Source organism: Tursiops truncatus, chromosome 20 (assembly GCF_011762595.2).
Source record: "Tursiops truncatus isolate mTurTru1 chromosome 20, mTurTru1.mat.Y, whole genome shotgun sequence".
In the NCBI taxonomy this organism is placed as follows: Eukaryota; Metazoa; Chordata; class Mammalia; order Artiodactyla; family Delphinidae; genus Tursiops; species Tursiops truncatus.
Window position 1 is genome coordinate 35,515,460 of NC_047053.1, and position 22,854 is coordinate 35,538,313.

General features: G+C 53.5%; 1 long non-coding RNA gene across 1 annotated transcript; it reads left to right on the forward strand.

Moving 5' to 3' along the window:
* The first annotated feature begins 2,887 nt into the window (after positions 1–2,887).
* LOC141277427 (uncharacterized) lies at positions 2,888–22,841 on the forward strand. The gene is made up of 4 exons (XR_012328845.1): positions 2,888–3,278; positions 13,008–13,156; positions 13,992–16,450; positions 18,007–22,841. It is a non-coding gene; the product is annotated as an uncharacterized lncRNA (long non-coding RNA).
* Positions 22,842–22,854: the final 13 nt, after the last annotated feature.

Below are 22,854 nucleotides of genomic sequence, written 5' to 3' on the forward strand. Positions count from 1 at the left end.
TGAAAGAAACCCAAATGTCCATCAACAGATGAGTGAATAAAGAAAAGGTGGTATATACATACAATGGGATATTATTCAACTTAAAAAAGTAGGGAAATCCTGTCATATGCTGCAACACGATGAACCTTGAGGATATTATGCTAAGTAAAATGAGGCAGTCACAAAAAGACAAATACTGTATGAGTCCATGTACATGAGATATTTAAAGGAGTTAAACTCAAAAAAAAAAAAGTAGGATGGTGGAAGGGGGGGGAAGGGGGAGCTGTTGACCAGTGTATACTTTGTGTTATAAATTTTATGTTATAATTTTTCTTGTTATTTGTTCTTACTACTTTTTAAAATGCATGCACACACATAGACACATTGCAACATCATTATAAACCCACCCGAATAACTCAAATGAACAAGAGAGATAATGCCAGGAATTGGAAGGGATATGGAGTAACTGGATCTCTCGTACATTCCTGGTGGGAGTGTGAACTGGTCAACCACTTTGGAAAAGTGTCAGTATCTAGCAAAGATAAACATACCCCTACCCTATGACCCAGCATTTCTACTCATGAGTCTCTAAGTGCAGGTGTCCATCAAAAAACATGGGCACCAATGTTCACAGCAGCTTTTTTTTTTATAATACTGGAAACAACCCAAATGTCCACCAAGAGAAGAATGGATAAATATATTGGTATATATTCAACCAATGGAATACGACATTAAATGGAATAAGGCAATAAAAAAGAATGAACTACTATAACACACAGCAACACGGATAAGTCCCACACACATAATATTGAGCAAATGAAGCCAAACACAAAAGAGTACATATCATGACTTCATATATATGAAGTTCAAGGACAGACAAACTTATCTATGGTGACAGAAGACAGAATTATGGTTACTTCTGGGGGCTATTGACTAGAAGGTTGTAAGGGAAGGCTGGAAATACCTTGATTTAGGTACACATGTACATATGCAAAAATACCTGGAGCCACACACTTAACACTGGCACCCTTTGCTGTATTATCAATAAAAAATGTAGGGCTTCCCTGGTGGCGCAGTGGTTGAGGGTCTGCCTGCTAGTGCAGGGGACACGCGGAGCGGCTGGGCCCGTGAGCCACAACTACTGAGCCTGTGCGTCTGGAGCCTGTGCTCCGCAACAAGAGAGGCTGCGATAGTGAGAGGCCCACGTACCGCGATGAAGAGTGGCCCCCGCTTGCCGCAACTGGAGAGGGCCCTCGCGCGGAGACGGGGACCCAACGCAGCCATAAATAAATAATTTTTAAAAAATAATAAAAAAATTAAAAATGTAGAAAAATAGACTCATTCATGGGAGCAAGTTGAAATTTTGTCATATTTCTATATTCATATTTAAGTGGCTATAGAATAAAATCACCATTTGGATGCCTTTTTCTCTCAGCAGTGTAAGCTCACCAGACCTGCGGACCAGTGGAGGATGCAGAGGCAAAAGGTAAATCATCCTGCCTGCTCCCCCATTTTACAGGGGAAACAAACTGAGTCCAGGGGTGGGTGGGTGGGGAGGGCTGAAGTTAGTGGCAGAGCCAGGCCTAGAACTCAGATCTGAGACACACCTTACATGCCTCCCCCCTCCCCGTCCATTTGCAGGAAGAGGCTGGATTATGACTGGGTCCCCAACCCCATTCTGGCTGTGGAGGAAGGCTTTCAGTATGAGGCCAGGCAAGCCTGGCAGTTCCTGGGGACCAGCCAGCTGGGAGTCAGGAAGGCTAGAACTCAGACTGGGCGGTTTCACTGATAACAGGTTAAGCTGAAACCTCTATTTGGGTCTGAGAGAAAAATAACGAGAAGAGCCTGTGGTTTCAGGATGGTCCTCTAGTAACCTGAAGGAACAAAACACAAAGAAGCCCGAAGGGCTGGGATGGAAAGTGAAACTTCCAGGCTCTTCCTTTGACCTTGGCCAAGGTCGTTCCCTCAGGCCTCACCTGTCCTGTTCATTCAATGGGGGAAGATCCCATTTGCGGCCCAGGGAATAGAAGAAAGGTGGCAGGTAGAAGTGCAGCTCTCAGCCTGGTGCCGAACCCCCGGGGCGGCCCGAGCCCCAGGCAGGCCGAGCTGCAGGAGGGGTGCGCGGGAAGTCGCCCCCGGGTGCTGCATCCAGCGGGAGAAGGGCAGCAACCTGGCAAGGGACTGGGTGGGGGTGAGGGGTCGGAGGAGAAGTCCTCTGCCTAGATCTGTGGCCTCCAGGCCAGAGTCAGGGCGCCCCCTCCTCTTCTCAGACTCCTCAGACCTCGCCCTTCTCTCTCACATTCCCAACTCCCAAAGACAACTTGTCGCTCTCTTCAGAAGCCCGGGGCTTCTTTCTGTCCCCCAGACTCTGCTTTCTCCCACTTCTTTTGTCTATTTCTCCATTTGACGGCTTCTCTGGGAAGCGTTCCTCGGATCCTCTTCCCTCTTGTCTGTTAACCGCCCCCCTCCAACCCCGCGCCTTTGCCTTTGCCTCCCCCCCTCGCTCGCTCACACACACACACACACACACACACACACTCTCTCTCTCTCTCTCTCTCTCTCTCTCTCTCTCTCTCTCTCTCTTCTCTGCCGGCCATCTCGGCGCCTTTCCTCCGCGGCCCTGGCCTTCAAGAAGCGCGGAAGGCCCACTCTGGGAACCGCCGCGCGGCGATCCGACAGCGCCCCAGGGAGGGGCAGGTAAGACTGGCGGAATCCCCGCCCCGGCGGACGCGAAGGAAGGTGGCGTCCGCGCCGATCCGCCGCCCGGGCCCTGTCCTCGCTCCCCAGCTCGCTGGCGCCAGGGGGACGAGGACGCCCGAGTCCCTTCACGCCCCCGCGCCGTCGGCGCCGCTGCCCCAGACCTAGACGCCTTGCCCAGGCCTCCCAGGGCGGGGTTGGGGGCGGCGACCGGCAGCAGCCTAACCCCTGGCCCCAGCGCCGTCACCTCCGTCCCTAGGCTCTGTCGCGCCCAAAGCCCCGGGTTCCTGCAGCCTAGGAAGACGAGCGGAGGAAGGCACTGTCCGGAGAGGTAGGTAGACGCTCCCTGCCTCCCACCAGCCGCTGGGGGCAGCGACCATGCAGCTCAGAGCGGCGGCGCGGAAGACCCCTCTGGAGCTGGGCACTCCCACAGCCGCACTTTGAGCGCCGAGCGGCCACGGCGGGCGTGGGCCACCCGGGTCCACCAGCTAACCTTGAGCTCCTGGCCGATCCAGCCTCCTGGGTGGGGCTTGGGGCGTACCCGCAACGCCTGCCCCCCAACCCCCGCCGGCTCCCACCGGACTCCTGCTCTCCAAGCGAAGGTGTGTATAAGGGGGCAGAGGGTCGCCTCCCATCCTTCCCGCGCAACTCTGGCTTCCGGGAGCTGGGTGCTGAGGGCAGCCTTGGGTCCTCTCCGCCGGGTCTCCCTGCTCACAGCCCGGGATTCCAAGCCGTTATAGCCAGAGAGTCAGGGGCCGGCGGCCCTGAGGGGCCTTGTGGGTGGGCGTCGCTTGGAAAGGGACAGTGGTTATTCTTTCTCCACAGAAATTAGAAATTGGCCTGGAACTCTGCGTACAGACGGGAACCCCCAGGCCCCCAAGGTGCAGAATCAGCTCTCTCTCTAGCGGCCTCCTGGAAGGAATGGAGGGAGAATGTTTGGGGAGAGTCTCTTGCCTCGGACGGCCTTTCCACGCAGTAAAGGGGACCTAGATTTCATTGCCCTCCGGACTGCGCTGAGGCTTGCGTGGCCTTCTGCCTGGGAGAGCCTGTATCTGAGTACGAAGGGATGCCAGGCGCCGCCATCTTACTTGAAACTCATACTCACAAAATGATGCGTGTGCAGTTTTGTAGAGGGGCTTGTTGTTTATGGGAGGGGGCAGAAGGCCGGGAAAGGATCTCGGCCTGTATGGACTGGGCCAATACAAAATTACTCGCCTTTGAAAAGACATGTAGAGAGAAGCAGGCATAAAGGGACTGCATGGTGGGTATTTCAAGGTCTCCTAGGAATTAGTAATTCTCAGGAGTCAGAGACCAATCCTGTATCAGGGCAGCTGTGCCTCTCGGAGTATTAAGCAATCGTGTAAAGGTTGAGGATTGAAAATTCGTGAAAACATGCAAAAGAGACAGGAAATTATGTTCTCCCAATTGTGCTCAGTAATAAATGTAGCAGACGGGAAATTAATATTTTCACCTATTACTCTCCCCTTCCAAAGTAGAACAGCAGTACACAGTACATTTCACTTATTCCATGTATGGTAAATGTGGAAACATACAGCACAGAATTGTACTTTCCAGTATCAGTAGAAGCACAAAGACCCATAATGGGGAGGAGGTGTTCCCTCGGAGAAAGTCCTGATCCTTGGAGGAAGAGAGTTTGGTGGAAGATGGACAGCTGGGGACTTTTCCTGATATAATCTTCCCTCTAACTCCCCCTTTGGAGCTGCAGCTCCTCCCTTTCTCTAGACTCTGGATGGAGCACTTGGCTCCAAGTCCAGAGAGGCCTCCTCACTCCCCCAGCCCAGGAAGCATGAAGCTTCCTTCTACGCCCAATCACATCGCCCTGGGCTCCCCAGGAGGCAGTCGCCCGCAGCCATCTGCCAGGGTTTAGAACCACCACCCCGACACACACAGACACCACACACATGCACTCTGCCCCAGAGGAAATGCAAGGAAAGGCTTTACTAGTCCCAGGTTAGGCACTGTGGGAGACCCCAGAGGCCCTTAAGAGCCCCTCACTCTTCCACACTGCAATTTGGGAGACCCAGACCCCCACCCTCACCCCCAGAGTATGGATGGCAGTTCTGCCTTCTCACTGCCTCAGAAGCACTGACCCCATGACTCAGGCGGCTGAGAACTTAGTCTCTCACCCACCCTGCCTCCAGCTTCTCTTCCTGGCCTGATTAAAACAAGCGTCAGGCTTCAGATGCTGTTGGATTAGAAAGAGAGTCTGATTGTTTTAATCTATTGGAATCCTCTCCCTGGTTTTCTCCTCTCTCATCACTCTCTTTACTCTTGGGTTTTGTCTTCTCTTTCTCCCCAAACATAGAAAGACAGAAAATCCATGGCTCTTCTGGATTTGGAGGGAAGGGACAAAGAGAAAGGAGGGACTATTTGACCCAGAGCTGTGATCCGGCGCACCAAGCCATCATAGGAGACCCTGCCCTCCAGTGCTTAGAGGCTATTTGATTCCACAATCCCCCCTCACCCAACATCCAATGGCACCATTCTCTTTAAGAGGAGCTAAGGATTTGGGCCTTGTGCAGTTTTCAAAAAATAGGAAGAAGAAAAAAATGATGTAGTTATATTTGGGTGGCCAGATGTGGAGGAAGCAGGCCTGGGCTCACAGAGAAATGAGTCCTCAGAGCTGACAGGGTTGCAGGGCCAAGCCTGCCACGATTGAGACTTGGCGAGGGCAGGCTTGGCCCCTGACCCAGCCGGCAAGGGACCCTGGTCTGTTCACCAGGTGGAAGTGAGATAAGGGGGCTGAGGGTCCAGGTTCCTCCCCTGCCTGGCTGCCCTATGGGCTCCAGGGTCCCCAAATCAGGATTAACTGAAAGGAAAACCTCCCTGAAAACATCCAGATTTGTAATCTACTTAGGCACCAGACCCATCCCGAAAACAGTGGAGAAACCTGCCTCCTTGGCTGACTTTCAACTCTGCTCACTCCATGTGGGTGGGTCAGCTTGAGGTTTCAGATCTTGGGGTCCAGAGCTCACTGTCTAGGGAGCTAGACTGTGGGTTGGGGCCTCTCACCTCCTTTCCTCATACCTGCCTTGCTTCCTTCTCCTCCCAGAGCTTCTCAGAAGGTGACTAGGGCTTTCTTTTAGAGCCATGAAATCCCACAATTTCAGAGGATTTCAGAGTCCTTGAATGTTGGGTTAAGAACTGCTATTTGGATTGATCAGAGGAGCTTGCGTATGGAAAATGCTGAGACCAAATATGGTCTATTAACACAGGTCTTCACTTTTTCCCACTCAGCTGATACCTTGGTGCTTACCAGGTCCACCTCCTGTGAGAGCACCAGGCGGCTGTGTTCCTCTCTCACCACTGTCTGTAAAGAGAGGGGCAAAAGCCAGTGGGGCCTGAAATCTGGGACAAATCCCGATGCCTCCTTAGGAAGATGCCGAGTGGCTGTCCTCAGCCCACTTCCCATCCTTCCCCTACCTTCTTCTGTCCCTTCCTCAGCTCCAGTTATAGGAATAACAGCCTTTACCTTGCGGGGGTAATTAAGGCCAGAGCACCCCCAGCCCATCCCATTTTGGGGCGGCTCTGTCTCCTCTTTCTCATCGCTCCGCTATTGAAGTACTCGGGCTACTGTTCAAGGGTGAATCTCAGCTGGAGTGGATGTGAGGGCTTAGTCCGAAATTAACTGGATATTAAGTAACAATAATGAGAAACATAACCATGACCTCCTGAACCTCCACCATCCAGAAAAGTTCCTCCTTAAACTATGGTCGAAGCCCCCGCCCCAGTCGGACTAGAAAGGACTGGTCAGAATACCCAAAACTCTTACGGAGAGAGGAGTCAATATCCAGAGATCTTGTCCTTTAAAGCAATAAAAAAAAAAGGGAGAGGGTCCAAATTTCTACTCGTTAAACCTCTTACCTCTTCCTCAGTCCGTTAGCTCCTTGCCCCCGGTGAGCCGGGATCCTGGGCTCTGATGTGAACCGGAGGGAACAAGGCTCCTCCGGATGCTGAGATGTCCCTGCCTGCCTTGCGCACTGCAGTGGGACCAGGACTCCTGGGGATTGGGATGGTTGGAGAAGTCTTGGAGAGGAATTTGGAGCCGTTACGCCCCTCGGTCCCCGACTCCGGACGTGCTTGGGACTGCGCGGAACACCGCAGGTCCTGCCTAGGGCTCTCTGGCGCTGGGCCAGCGCGGCAGCCCCCGACGGCGCGCACCCCGCGCTGCCCAGCCGAGGTCAGCACCTTCGCCTCCGGGCTGGGCGTGGAGTGAAGATCTCGGTGCAGGGCGCTGGCCTGGCCGTGGGCAGGAGGACTGGAAGGTCGCCAGGCAGGGAGGCGGCCGCGCTGGAGCCGCAGAGTCGGCGTCCGGAGGAGGCTCAGGGGCACCTCAGGACTCCGAGCGCCTCCAGCTGAAGGTTGGCGCCGCAGGGGTGGGATCTGGAAGCCTGGGAGGGTCTAGCACCGAGCCCCGGCCCTCCGGAGGCTGGAGCCCGGCTGAGGGATTAGAAATGATGCTTTCAAACCCGGCCGAGGTGTCGGGAAGCGGCATTTACGGAGCGAAGGGAGGTCGCAATTACAAGGTGACCCCCCCTCCCCCCGGACGCCGCAACGCCAAGGGCCTGTAGACTCACAACCTCTGCGGTCTAAGGGGAGGAGATGGGGTGGGATGGGGGCTCTGTCCAGCCTCCAGCGCAGGGAGCATCCCGCCCCAAGCGGTATGGCGGTGAGCGGGGACCACCGGAGGCCAGGGCGGGGCGCCCTTTCCGAGGGAGAGTTTTCTTGCTCTCCTGCTCCGAGGGGGCGTGGGCGCTCGGCAGCCCCTCAGGAACAGTCCATTTGCTCCCTCCAGGCCGCCCACGCCACTTGCCCCCATTTCCCCCTCCCTGGATTTTTTCTCCCCGCGCCCTTCCTCCCCACAATTAACCAACTGGAGAAACCCGCCAGTTCCCGGCGGAGGGGCACTTCTTTCTTCCCGAACCGGCTAATTAATTAATCAGAGCCTTAAGGAGACCTAGGAGTTGTAAAAGGCAGTTTGGAAGAGGGGCCGCTGACTGGGGCAGGAACCTCCCGGTAAAGATGGGAGGGAGGCGCGCCTGGCCGCCTCCGCGGCCCCTCTGGGTCCTTCTCAGCACGCGGGTTTCGGCCGCTCCACCTGCCCGCCCCACTCCAGCTCCCGCCTTCCTGTCCGGCTGTTTCACTTTGATCTTTGTCATTCTCCATCTTCTCTCTGGCCGCCTTCGAGGGCCCCTTTCTTTGTGTTTGCTTCTGTCTACCTGTCCAGCTGTTTCTCGCGCCCTTTTCCGCCCCCAACCTGGGCCAAGAGAACTTTAAGGTCACGGCGAGTGGCCCCGGCTGGCGGTCTCGGCTCCCGGGTTTCAGACACTGCACTGTAGGCCTGGCTGGAGCTGAGAGAGCAGGACATCCGGGGAAAACAGGTCCACCCCCCACCCCATCCCCCCAAGAGCAGGGCATTCGTGAAGGGAAAACAGATCCTGAAACTTTCGGCTCGGACCAACTCAGGACAAGGCAGCAAATGGCTGAAGACCCAGGCCCCAGTGGAGAAAAGCTGCATTTCATTTTCATTAGAGACACAGAGACCTTGCACATCCCTCCACGTGGGCAAGGGTGCATGAGGTGGGGATGGGGCGTTGTGGGCTGCTTGTCTCAGTCCTGGCGTCCTCAAAACCTGTGAGCAGGTGCCTCTTGTTCCGGGGAAGGCTAGGTGACAGTATCCATGCGACCTTGTGATACACACAATTGTTGACAGGCTCCTTTAATTTATCTTGTCAGGTGCCCAAGTCTGTTTCACTGCCTCCCTCAGCATCACATTTGTGGTGTCTGTATGTGAATAGTGAATAAAAAGTTCTTAGCATTTTGGGGATCACTGACTCATACTTTAAAATCTGATGAAAGCTATTGAATTCCTCCTCCCCATGGGGAAAAATGCACTTATGTAGTACTCACCAAATCCCATAATTTCAGAGGGTTTCAGACCCTTTGGACCCCAGGTTATGAACTCGTATTTGGATCAATTAAAGAAGTTGGTGTCTGGAAAATGCCGAGACCAATATGGTCAGTTAACTTAGGTCTTCACTTTTTCCCCTGTGGCTGGTATCTTGGTGTTTGCCAGGCCAACTTTCACCTTTACGAATGCCCATGCAGCAGTGTTCCTCTCCCCACCACTACTGGTGGGGTCTGGGTTCCCAGTGAGAGTTGGTCTTTCCTCCCTCCCCAGGACCAGGAGGCTTGAGAAAATGGGAAGAGCTTTGTGGCGGGGGGGTGGCGCTGATCTTGGACCAGCCAAGAGTGGCACCAACTGCTAGAGGGAAATCGGGCTTGGGCAGCCTCCCAGGGAATAAACAACATACCGGAACTCCTGGGAAGGGAAGGTTATTTGGCAACAACCCCCTAGATAATGCTGTCTGTGAGCCAAGCCAATGGGCATCAAGCAACAGAATGTTCTTTTGTGTCCCTTATTGATCTACCTGTTCGGTTTCCTCAGATACTCCAACTCTTTGTGGGGCTGGAGACTTAGCCAAGGTTAGAAGCTGGGGGGATACTGAACTCTGGGCTAAAAGGGGAAGATGTTTGCTCCCAAACATTTCTGTAATCTTGTTAGTAGGAGCCAAGCAGCAGGTGGCCCCTGACATGCCTGGGGGACCTCCTAGTTTCACCCAGACTCAATGCTGTGGCTTGTTTAGACTTCATTCTTTCTCCACAGCCTAGTAAAAGCCTCCTGGCCGCCTCTCCACTCCTTTAAGTTGACCAAGTTAGACCTCCCAGAAGAAAAGTCAGGTTTCTTTGGGGTCTGAGAAGTGAAGAAACTTTCTTCTTCTTGGACTATGTTCAGACAAATTAGGGCAACTGGAACTTGTCTGGCTTTATTGCACCTTCCCCCTACACATACACTCCAAACCCCCTTAATTGCCTACACATTTCAAGCAAATGTGACTGGGGGCAGGAAAGACCCCAACCCATTCCTGGTTGCCCCTCTCTGAGCCTGGCACAACCTACACCTACCAGTGCCAGCAGTTCTGGGCCGTAACAAGAAGCCAATGGTTGGCTAGTAGTATTCAGAACCCTCCCTGAAAATAAAAAGAAAAAAGAAACTATTTTCTGCTTGGGACAACTTAAACTGAATAATTCTGGCTGTGAACACGTGACCTAAATGCTTTTAATCAGAGCAGAAGAAATATATGCCCATTTGTTCCCTACTTTACTAATTTAAAAAGCTAGTTGGTGTTCATAGGAATTTCCGACGAGGGTCAGGGGCCTGTAGTCATCTCTCCTCCCTTCCTCACACCCCTCTGCCCCACCCCTCCCCCACACAAGACTATCCCCACCGTGGAGTTGGCCTCCTTCTGACAGAGGATGGGAGGGGGATGCCCTCTGACCATCTTGCCCCTCCCCTGCACTGGGACTTTGGCCCTGAAGAGGCGATGCTGCCATTGGCCAGAAGTTCTTGCCCAGCAGGGTTGTCCCCCTTCCCGGGCCTCCGGACTAGTTTCTGGGAGCAGAGACTTCTCACAGGCTGCAAGTCAGCAAGGCTAATGGGTGGGGTGCAGCTCCTGCTGGAGCCCCAGAGCTCAGCCCAGTGCTGGGCACACAGTAGGCACTCAGGAAATGTTTGTTGAATGTGGAATGAAAGTTCCCACCAGACAAAGGTCTGTGACTTGTCTGGGGACCCTCTGAGGCTGGTGCTTGGAGAGCTCCAAGGCCTCCTGGCTGCCCAGGAAATGCGCAAAGACCTGGTTTTTCTCAGGCATTTCTCAGATGTTCTGTTTTAATTCCAGCTTTCTGGGGTCCCTATTTCTTTTCTACCCATTCTCTAAGGCAGGCTCTTGCTCACTTGGCAAAGGGAAAAGACTCATTGAGAAGCTGGATAAGAATATACCACCACTCCCCAGACCTTTCCCCCAACCAGATCTAGATACTTCAGGCTAAAGGGAGTTTGAACCTAAAATGAGCCAGATAATTGCCCCAATTCTCTGTTCCTTATTGAAGAGGTAGTTACAGGCCAAGAGGTTCAAGGGGCCTCACTTTTATGGACATGGCTCTAAGTCAGAAGAATATATTATACATATACAGGCTGAGACACACACCCTCCAACATAGACTGATTCTCTGAGAACAAAGCAGGCTTCCTCCTCCTTCCCCTTGCCTCCCTCCTCCACCTCTTTTCTCCTCTTTCTCCTTGTTATTAATAGTTACTTTTTACTCCCTGTTCATCAGTCATCGTGCTAAGCCCTAGGTACGTTGTATGTTAATTAATCCTTGCAACACACTAAGAGTTAAGACATCCAGATTTTGCTGATGCAGAAACTGAGTTACTTTTCCAGGCATAAAGCCTGCGTGTGTGTGTGTGTGTGTGTGTGTGTGTGTAAAATAATGTCGATGTGATACTGGCAGACCTGAATGCTCAAGTGGCATAATGAGGCTGGAAATAAGGAAAATTGATAACGAGAAGATCTTAGAAGTTTTTGAAATATGGAATATTTTAAGAGAACGCAGTTCCTCCTGCCCTAAAATGAACAAAGAAATGCTGCAATTAACTGGCTAATTCCGAGGCCCAAATGCTTCCCCTTGAAATGGGCTGATAATGAGGCCGACAGTATGTTCGCAGCTGAATTCGCCTGATGTTGCTCCATTTCCCCCCCTAACTTTTGCGAATTATTGGGCAAACCACAGTGAGATGCACAGACGCCCCCCGACACGCACAGACTCACACACACAGGAATGCTGACACACACAGACACAACTTTATCCTGCCTCCGGAGTCTTTTACGACTCAGCCCTGGGAATGAAAATAGAGTTTGGAGCGGAATAATGTGCCCGAGGCCGGGTAGGGCGCAGCTGCTCCAGATGTGCGCTTGGTATTTAGGCGTCGGCAAAAGCCCCTGCCTGGCTGGGAGAGGAGCGTCTCCCGGGGCCCAGACCTGGGCAGGCGCTGCGTCTGTGGTAGCCCCATGGTAGGCATGTGCCCTTTGCTGCCGCGGCCCCAGTGGCCCCCTCGCCTCTCTTCTTCCCTTCCTTTCCTGCAGAGGATTCTCCGGGACCCCTGTCCTAAGAATAACTTTGGACAAACTTCTCTTAGAGGGCTCTGCAGTATAAAATGATGTCTCTGCCTTGGGGGCAGGGGAAGAGCGACCCCAGTTTCTCCCAACCTCTCCTCAGGTCCTGGATGTCTCTGAGCTCAGACTCAGAGGGCCTGGGTCCTGAGCAAGGCTTCTTTTCCCTTACCCCACCCTATTACTTGACTGGCCCCATTCAAGCCGAGGAGAGTGACCCAACAGCCTGCCCTAAGGCCCCTTTCTTTGGGGTTTATGGGACAGTCATATATCAGGCATCTTCTCTTAGCCATGGGGTCTCTTTTACAAAGGATTCAAACCTTACAATGTCCCCGTCCGTCCAGTAGGTCGTTTTCATCCGGGCCTTTGAAGGACTAAAGCACTTGCCCATGATCGCACACAGCTAGGGAGGTTATAAGCAGCTTGAGCCGGCCAGTCCTGGAAGGGACCTGTCTTGGCTCCCGACCTTGGCCAGCCTCTCCTATATCTGGCTCCAATTCCATTATGTGCCCCCCCCCAAGTCTTAAATCCAGAAAATACCAAACTTCCACCATAGACAACCTCCAAAGGCTGTCGTTCTGGAAATGAATTTTGCTTACAAGAAAGACAGTTTTTGCCGGGGTTGTCAGAATTTGGAATAAGAACATTCCATTCGGAGTAGAGGACACGTCCTCCAGCCCTGCTTCACCACTTTTAATAACTGCTCTGATCTTGGGCTAACCACTTAATTTCTTTGGGCCTCAGTGACTTCATTGTTTTTTTTCTTAATTTAATTTATTTATTTTTGGCTGTGTTGGGTCTTCGTTTCTGTGCATGGGCTTTCTCTAGTTGTGGCGAGCGGGGGCCACTCTTCATTGCGGTGCGCGGGCGTCTCACTGTCGCGGCCTCTCTTGTTGCAGAGCACAAGCTCCAGACGCGCAGGCTCAGTAGTTGTGGCTCGCGGGCTCTAGAGCGCAGGCTCAGTAGTTGTGGCTCACGGGCCTAGTTGCTCCGCGGCATGTGGGATCTTCCCAGACCTGGGCTCGAACCCGTGTCCCCTGCGTTGGCAGGCAGATTCTCAACCACTGCGCCACCAGGGAAGCCTCTCAGTGACTTCTTTTGCATGTTATGGTAGGGGGTTAAAGATCCTGGTGCTGCCCCTGAGCTGGCTTCTGGAGAGATCAAAGGCGATTTGGGCTGTGGAAGGCTCCCTAGAGTCGGGGATGGGGTAGGGGGTGGGGAGCTCATGGAGCCATGATTAGCCGTGGATTCCTTTCCCAGCCCTCACTCGTTTAATCGTGTCTCTCTTGCTTGGCAGAGGGCGCCAAAGGCGACGCGCGGGCGGCCAGCTCCAGGCCAAGCCCGGTGCGCCTGCAGGAGCCAGCCCCTTCAACCCGGCGCTGGACACAGAGCTGCCGGAGGAGGATCTTCTTCAGCGCGAACTCAACGCCAGGGCGCCGCCTAGAGGTCGGCAGCTGCCCCAGCCCCATCCGCCAGCGACCACAGCTGCTTCCGCAGCCACGGCCAGAAACTGGGGGCGGGGGGGTGGGGGGGGGTGGGGGTGGGAATCCAGCTCGGGTTTCAGGAACACGGCTTCTGGCACCTTTGACTTGTCTGAGATACTCCCCGCCTTTAATGAACCCTAGGAAGGGACGCTGACCTGGAAGGCCCAGAAAAATTTATTCTTGTGACTCTCACTAAATGGGAGGGTGTCTCAGTTTTGGTTTCTTTGAGGATCCCGTGTTGTGCATCTGTGTCTGCACTGCCTCCTCTCACCATCCAAATTGTCCGGCCTCCTCCAATTGTGCTAGAACTCTGCTTTATCTTCAAGGAGGGAAGGGAGTAGGGAACAGGTGCCCCTAAATCTAACAGCTTGGTCATCTACGTTTTCAATTTTCAGAATAATTTGGAAATGGACGTGCTTTTGGAAAGTATTCGGAAAACTTTTGAGGGTGAAAAGAAACATTGCCTAAATGGCCTTTACGCACTAAGTGACCATTAACTCGTGTACGAGTGACATTCGGGAGTGTGCTTGTTGGCATCAGCGCCCCTGTTGGTGGGTGTCTGTGCTGAGAATTTGAAAGCTGACTGTGGGGCCAGGTGACCTAGGATGCAAAGGCTGCCCGGCACCCATGGTTCGGGTGCTGGAGGCCCCGTGCAGAGAGTTTTATTTGTTAAACTGGAATCCATGGCCTGGGTTCTCAGGATGGGGTAAGGGGAAGCCACAAAACTGAAAAGTGTGTGAAATGTGTGTGTGCTCAGGTGTGTCATTCTAAGGCTGTGGTCTCTTCCTTTTTTTCAGATTCCGCAGAGACCCAGGTCAGCAATGGGCAGGGAGCCAGCACACTGACCTGTGTCTGCCCCTCCCCCAACCTAGGAGGGCAGGGGTGGGTAATAACACTCTTGAATGATATGGAAAGTGCAGCCCCTCAGGTCTGCCCTCCTCCTGTCACTAACAACTCCCAGAGGCAAATCCTCTCTGATGAAAGGAGTGACTCTTTAGTTAAAAATATATAGAGCAAGATGAAGGGTGAAATAAGGGAACTGGGGCACATAGCGAGGAGGGGAGCTGGAGGGCTGTCCCCATGCATATCCTGGAAAATGAATGTTGGGATGGCAACAAGCCCCTTCCTGTCTTCCGGCTGTTAATGAGCTCCCCGATTCCTCCTTCTTGGTGAAGGGAAGGAGCCAGAGGGCATCGCCCACCCCTTGCCAGCTGAGGCAGAGTGGGACTGCCTGAAGCATAGTTAACCTTTCAGAAAATGTGGGACCTATAAACCACAGCCTAGTATTTTCCCGGTCCATTCCACTTTTTATCCATTTTGTAAAAATTCCCAGTAGTGCTTTAGGGCCTTTTCTTGGAGGGGGAGGTGGTGGACTTGGCTGGTCACGCAGGGCCACACCTGTGTGTCTGTGTGAGGAAGGTGAGGGTCAGTGCACCAAATTCCCACCTGGGTCTGCAGCTAGGCCTCAGTCCTGTACCCAAGACTTGCCTGAGCCTCTTAGACCCGAATCCTTGGTTGTTTTGTGACGAACTGGGAGGCATGGTGGAATTCCTTTGCTCTCCCACCCCGAAGCGCACCTAACCAGGCCCCTCCAGCAGAGAAAGTGAGCAAGAAATCCACAGCTTTACTCCTGGTTATCTGGAGCCCAAGGCGAAAAGGGATTTTTCTTAGTTTTGGTTCACGTGGTCGAATTGTGATTCCAAATGCAGATTCCACGAAGTTTTGTAAAAAATGAACGGCTCAGAGCAGAAAAGAACTATGGAGAGGATTCGTGCAGGTCCGGGTAGCGGTCATTTTTGTTTGATTTTGAGGTTTTTAAGGAGCCGGAGAAGAGAGCAGACGGTGGCAGAGCTCGGCAGAGGCCAGCTTGGACACTACTAGGCCCTGGCCGTCACTTCCACTTCGGCGAAGACCGGCCCCTCCGTTTCTCCTCCGGGCACCCATGCCGGGCTCAGCCCCCTCAGACCTTCTAGCAAGTACCTGGCAATAAATGGGGCGGGGCAGGGCAAAGATCTGGTGGCTAGAGACGAAAAAAGAAAAAAACTCGCTTTTGGTGGAAAGATGCAAAGAACGGAGGTCAGGGCGTGGCTGGCAGGGCCCGAGCTTTAGCAAGCAAGGACCGGGGCGCCTAGCTCTGCCTCGAGAAGAGCGGAGAGCCGAGCCGAGGACGTGCGCGGACTCGGTGCGTTTTCGGTGCGGGCGGTGGCCTCCAGCCCTCGCGAGCGCCGAGCAGGCCGACCGGGCGGCGGGGACCGCGGGCCAAGTCCCAGGCCAGGCCGCTTCTCTCCACGCGGACACGGTCCGTCCGGCGAAAGAAAGGGGCCGAGCGGGGCTTCCACGGCTCGTAAACTGGTTTCCCCTTCCTTTAACCCGCCCCCGGCCGTCTTTCTTTTCAGGACAGGAGGGGATGTAAACCGTTTGAAGTTCATCAACACGGTGAAGTTTTATTGTATTTCCTGTCCCCAAGATTTATACCCGGGAGGGGGAGAGGGCGGCACCGCAGACTCCTGCGCTCCCTCGGACTTCCCCGTCGGACACGTGGCCGCTGGGACCCTTGCCTCCGGGGCGAGGCCGAGAGGGAGCCGGGCCGGGCGGGATGGGACCGCTCACTCCAGGCCTCCAGCCCCTTCCGACGGTCGCTCCCGCCCAGCGCCGCCGCCGCTGCCCAGGTAAGTCCGCCGCTCGGCCCGCGCGGCCGCCGCCGGGTGCGGAGTGTTCGCCAGGGCACCTGTGAGGGTGCGGGGTCTGGAGGGGCGTAGGTGGCAATAGGGGACATCGGTGGGGGGCGGGGAGCGAAGGGCCCAGGCCGAAGGTCCGGAAGGAAGGAGCAAATTTCCCGGTTTCATCTGTGAATTCAGAGTAGATCGTCTTACCTGGGACAGCTCAGCCTCTGTGGAGCCGGGCTAGGGTGACTTCCTGGCGACTGCTCAGGTCAACCCGGTTTCCCTTCCAGTCCTGGGTTTCTGTTTGCTCCCTAGTGTTCCTGATACTTTCTCCCGCTCTGCTTTTTGGCTACCTCTCCGACTGTCAGTTTTTCTCCACTCTCTTGTCTATCCCTGGTTCAAAGCTGGGGTCTGATGTAGGGCTTGACGATTTGGCCTCTCAGAGCTACCCTGGGTGACTCTGGAATAGAGGCAGTAGCCAGATGGTGACCGTAGACATACCTTGATAACAGTTTGAAGTTGAGAGAGAAATCATTTTGGCTGTGGAGACCTTCAGCTGCAGAGACAGAGGCTGAGAGGCAGTGACCAAGCAGGTATATCCCCAGGGCCCTGCCCAGGCCTGAGGCTGGGCCTAGGGTCCCCTCTGACCAGGGCTCCTGGGAGAGAGCGAAAGTTCCTGGAATCTGAGCTGCCAGGACCAGCTCCAGCATGTTTTTGTCTGGAGTCCTGCCTCCAGTTCTTTGGACATGTTGTTTACTAGCAACTGTGTTCTGTTTGGGAAGAGGTGGAGGAAAATGGAGTTAGCTGGCCACCCCTTTGGGCCCACAAAAATGGCGGCAGGAGCCTGCCCCCAGTGAGCCCTTGACCCAGAGCGTGAACTGGAACTGCTGAGTGAATTAGGTAGTTTCATGCTGTCGGGCCTGGATTTCTGAACACAACGACATTAAACCACCCGACTCACGGCAGTTACTGCTCCTCGCTTAGTTGGAGGAGTGGGGGTGGGTGGGTGGGTGGGGAAGCAGAGTCAGGACTACTGTATCACCCTTGCAACATGGTGAAGAGGTTTGATGTCCCTAACCCAGGAGCAGCAAGAATGTTCCCTGGAGAAGAGATCTGGGATGTTCTAGGGCGTCTTCCACTTCTGTATTTGTTTACATGTGTGTTGGGAGGGAAAGGGGGAATGGGGAGCATTGCACTCTCCAAAGGCACATTTCTGAGCTATTCTACAGAGTCAGAAGGATCTGAGTTGGGGCTTCAAGCTTCCGGCTTGGGCTCCTGTGTACATCCAGACTTTCCAAAGAAACTCTCCCCAGCTTGGCAAATGCTGGATTTCAACAGAGACACAGGGGGTCCTTGAGGTCTTTGTAACTTTTTGCGGGGTAGACAGGGCTCCACCTCAACAGGAAGCTTCAGGTCCTTGAAGAGGGCTCAGTCTGTCCCATTCTGACAGGGAAACATCAGAATCCCTTGCAGTCTCAGCCTACAGGCCCCCAGGGTCCTTTCTAGGGCCCCCTAGTGGGACAGAGGTGGGTCCAAAAAAGTCCTCCCTTTTCCCATCCCTCAGCTGGCCCCTTCCCCACTGAGCGGCTAAGCCTCCCCTGTAGACCCTTGGGCTGGGCTATGGGTATACGCACGTCTGGAGGGCCACCTTCGACACCCAGAGGGGCCCGTCTTGCAGGCTAGTGGGGACCCCAGACTGTTGGACAGTTCAGCCCAGGCTGATGAAGTGGCAGGAGATAGAGAAGGGGCAGGTGGGACGGGGCAAAGCTGTGATACCCTCTGTGACCCCAGCCCTCTCCAGGCTGCTAGCTCTCTGCCCAGGAAAGGAGTAACTAGAATTGCTGGCAGAAGGAGGGGTACAGTCCAAAGCATAAGCTAACTTTTGTTCCCAAACTTTTTCCCCTGCTTGAGGCAGAGGAAAGGTGGAAAGGGGCCCGGGGAAGAGGCTCGACCGGATGGGGCTCTGGCTCTGGGCTGACTTGGAGGGCGAAGGGTGTCTCTGAATAAGTGGACCCTGCTAGGGTGGACGAGGCCCTTGGGAGACCCACCCTCAGCCTGGGAGGAAATGCAGCCTCAAACCACTGTCCTGGTGAGCGGAGGCCAACAATGCTGTCCCTTGACATTTTCTCATCCTCTGATCTGGGTGAAGATGGTCTGGAGTGTCCTGCTGCCTGCCATCCTGCTCCTCTGGCCTCTCGCAAAGCTGCCCGGCCACTCAGAGCCTGACTGTCTTCCATCACTGGCGTCCCTTTGCCACCCCCTCCCAGGAATAGTGCTGTAAAAAGAAAAAAGGGAGATGTTAGAGAGAAAGGAGGAAATAAAGTCTTTGGAAAGCAGAGTTTTACAACAGCCTCAGGTTTTATGGAAGCAATTCCGTAATAACCTTCTACCTGCTCAGCTCCTTTCCGCCCTGCCTGCCGCCCACCCCGTTTGGCCTCCTGGATACCCCCTCCCAAAGAGTCAGCCACACCCCCCAACATTCCATATTCCTGGTGGCTGATAGTTCGTAAGAAGATTCCCGAGATCTGCTTGGGCCGCTGAACTCTCCGTCCTTCCTTTCACCTCTGACATCCTGGGAGGGAGGTTTGGGAGAAGATTTCGTTACTTTACAGTTAAAATCCCCACTTGGAGTGTGTGGAAGCGCTAAGGATTGAACCCATGGGTGCAGATTCGATGTGATCCCTTTTGGAGTCTGTTGTGTGTAATGGGTGAAGGTTCTGGGGGCCTTGATTTCTTCCCCGCTGGAGCAAGTGTCCCCACACCTCTTTCTTTCCCACAGTGGGTCTGGACTCTGATCCTGGGTCAGAAGAAATAACTCCAGGTGCTTGGGGACATAGACATGGGGATTTCTCTAATTTCGTTGTACACAGCAGTGCTTTTGTATGACCTCCACAGTTTCCTGGGAGCTTTCACATTCAACTCATTTCTGTCCACTGGTCAGCTTCACACTTGTGTGGGACACGCTTGTGCCCAAGTAACGGCGCCTTCATTCCCGTGTCCATTGCTACCATGAAATAAGCATCACACGATGTACTCTGTCCCTGCGGTTTCGGGTAAGAGACACAGTAAAGGATTTCGTGGTCAGACAAAAAAGTCACAAAATTTCATGACCTGCCCTGGGCCAGGAATTTCTTTCACCTTCCAGAGAAATATTTTAGAAGGAAGTTGTAAAAGAATCCAGATTTAAGTCACATGTGTTTGCGGATACGGTATATATTTTCCTTGAATATCAAGTCAACAGGCCAATTTTCAAGTGAAGCTTCTGAATCAGCTGGTGTTTTATAGCCACAATTCAAGTCCGCAAATACTCAAGTTTTTCCGCCCTTTCTTTAAGCGTGTGATGGTTATAAAAATGTACGCACAGGCTTCTGGGTCATAGATCTTATATGAGCAGAATTGCAAACCCGTATCATTCAGAGGGGTTATACACGCATCACGTATGCACCATTAGATCTTATATACAAATGCCCAAGCACATTTAGTATTATAGTTGGGCAGATTTATTTATCACATATTCTATACATAACATAGAGCACAGCACATGTGCACACTGGGTTCCCCATAAAGAAATATTGATTTGAGATATAGGTACAGGAAACACACATCTATTCAAGTACGCATGCATAAATTTCAGCTTAGCTTATCGATTAAAAAACGTTCCCCCTTCTCCACTTATTGTTTTTCTTTTTCTTTTTTCTCCTTGCTTTTATTTCCTTCCCTCTGTTGAGATTTTCTCTCTCTTCTTATAGTGAAGGGCCCTTCCAAAAGCAGACCTTAAACCACAGACACTCACCGGCTGGTCCTGGCCAGGGCTGGCCTCAGCTTTCCCCATCTCAGCCTCCTTCTTGGTTCTTGGCCTCTGGGCCCTACTGTGGCCAGGAGCTGTAGCTTTTCCCTGCCTGCCCTTCCTGGAACTATCAGCTACTGGCCCCAGCTGTGTTCAGGCGCAGTGCTGGTGCAGGGAATGGCAAAAGCCTTCGAGAGGGTTTTCCTTCTTTCTCTTTAGGACTGGGGGGAGGTGGAGAGCAGTTTGGTCTCTCAGGGCAAAGTGACCCCCACTCAAGCAACCCCTCTATTAAGCAGCTCTAGAAGCTGAGCTCCAGGGGCCGCTTCTCTCTGTTGCTTCTCTCTGTCATGTTGGGGTACCATTGTCTGGGAGAGAAAAGTATGTTTTGTGGGGTGGTCCTCAGAGCACCCAAACAAGGGGCTTCCTCTCAGCTGACCCTTTAGTCATTTGCCTGAGCTGGAATTGAGCTTCGATTTGCGGCAGCAGTGCTTTCTAGAAAGCCTGGCTGAAGTGGGACTCCTTGCTTGCTGTATCTGGATCCCCACCTGGAGGAGATGAGAGCTGGGGCACAGACTCCAGGGCTTGGGTGCTATTTCATTCTCTTCCCTCCAGAGCCACCTCTCCTGAGAAGACATGAGACCTCCAAAACCTGTCACTTTGGAATTATTTCCACCCTCCAGCTCATTTGTGAGCAAAGACTAAGTTCTGGTCTCAGAAGAGAGGCCTGGGTCCCCTCCTTACCCAGTGCACCCAGGAGCCACCAGGGGTTAGGGACAGCTCACCAGACAACCAGCAACCCACAAAGCTGAACCCTGTCTGCTGGGACACTCCACCCCTGCAGAGCACAAGTCATGAGCCTGAATGTTCTCCTTCCTCTAACTTCTTCCCTAAACTAAGTGGCTCCTCAACTTCTCTCCTGTTGCAAAGAGAGACAGCGGCAAAGCCAGGGCCAGAGTGGGAACCAGAAGGGCTGTGGCCAGAGCCCAGCGTCTGCACAGCCTGGGTCTTAAGAACAGCCCAGTGCTGTGACTTTGCTATAAATTAAAAAAAACTCTGCCCGCAGCCCACATGTCCTTTTGGGCCCTAATTTATATACTACAGAAAGTCATATACTCAAGCCCACCATGCTTCATAACACCATTATTTACAGCAGGAGAGGAGTTTTTTTTTTTTTCTGAAGAATATATTTATTACAGGTAAAGCCAACAGCAGACTCCATAGGTCTGGCAAATCGAGAACAGGTGCTTTGCCTTAACTGTGATCCATTCACTAGGCGCCCCGCTTTTTCCGCTGGCGAGTCCGGGGAACTCCCTCGACTTTCCCAAGCGTCCAACCGCTACTTAGAAGAATTTGCATCGGATTTCCCACTTGGGTCCTATGGAAAAAGCAGATCTTCATGCTGTTTGGTTCCGGATCTGCTGGGCTGTCGCCCTCGGAGAGCTGGAGTGGAAAAGGAGGGGGCCGGCTGGGCGCCGGCATTGATCTTTAAAAAATCATTTTGAAATCGCCATAATGTGAAGAAATATGGCGCTTTGCCCTCGTATTTCACGCGTAATGACACGAGATGGCTTCATTTGGAAAGAAAAGCGGGCGGGAGTGTGTGCGTGTGCGGAGGTGATCCACAGCTTTCTGCACGGCAGAGGGGTACGTGGCCAAAAAGATAAAACCTCAAATTAGAATGGTCCTGCTTTTGTTAAAACGACAGGACTGGGACAGCCAATCTTATAAGGGCCCAGGGTCGGAGAATGCTGAGAAAATCGGCCCCAGCCTGCCCCAAACCCGACCGGAGAGGATTGGGTCTGTCCAGGGGCCGCATCTCCCTGAGAGCCCACACCACGAGAAGCCACGGCACCCAGGGCAGAAGCCGGAGGAAAGACTGCTGGAGATGGGCCAGGAAGCCAGCCGGTGGCCCCGAGGGAGCCCCAGCGCAGGGCCGCAGAGGAGATATCAATAAAGCGGGCTATTTGGAAGCTCCTGCGAGAGTGTCTGCAGGAGGGAAAGTGGCAGGAGACTGACCCTGCAGCCTCCCTGTCTATGCTGGTGTCCAATACAGCGTGTTTGGAAATCCTTCCGAGCAGGAGAGGCAAAAACTCCCGACTCACCTCCTTCCCCACTGGGTGGAAGGGGAGATAACTCTGGACCCCTTCCCACACCTCTGCTCTGCTGACACCTTAGGGAAGTTCCCTTAACCCTTTCTCCTGTTCGGCTCCCCCATCTGGGCAATTTTAAAGGTCTGTTATTCAGTGGAGGAAAGGAGAAATGGCTATGCACCCCCCTTTCCTCTGACCAGGGCCAGAGAGAGGCCCAAGAAATTTAAAGGAGCTTTGACTACCTGTATTAAACTCGTTCAGAGGCTCAACTTTCCAGGGGCTGTTGTATCCCTTTAACCTCATGCGGGTTCTAATTTCAGGACAGCTAAATTTTAGGACAGATCTTTGGACACGCAGGCCCTTTTATTCCCTTCTCTCCTCCCTCAGCCACTGAAGGGTCAGGAGAAACTCCCAGGCCTACAAACCTCCCAAACTAGTTACAGAGTCCCCTCCAAAGCAGACAACATCCTATAAAATCCCAACTTCTCCCCCATCTCTTTTACTTCATCTCCAGTGGCTTGCTGCTGCGCTGTTGTTTAATAAATATCTGGTGTCAGGGGACAGAGAAGAGAAAAGGAGAGCCGGCGGGGTGGAGTGGAGGTGTGTTTGTGGGGGGACGGTACCACCTCCTCTTGCTTTAATTACGCCCTGGGCCTCTCCGGCTGCGCCCCAGGCTGGGGCTCGCTCCCTCCCTCTGTGCTGCGCTCCCCCTCTCCCTCCGGGACCCGTCTGGGGAGAGGGCTCCACAGCCAGCGTCCCTCCTGAGGCAGCCCGCTGCTTTCCCTCCGCCTCTCCTCCGCCCCCGCCGCCCCATGGCGAGAACGGCCCCCCTTCCTGCAAAAGCGGGGGGGCGGCCGGCAGCTCGGGCTGAGGGTTACGTGGCCGCCGGAGCCCTGACGTGATAGCACATTGCATCAGCATAAAACAATCCATCCTCGATATGGAATGCGGTGCGGACGGATGACAGCGAGAGCGCAGCCCCCTCGCCGCATTGATTTATGTCGGAGCTGACGCTTTATCAGGCAGTCGGAAAAACTTTGACCAATCATTTTGCAAGGAGCGCTGAGCCAGGCTGCTCCACTGTACTTTGTTGGCTGAGAAGTTGAGCAGGGGTGGGGGT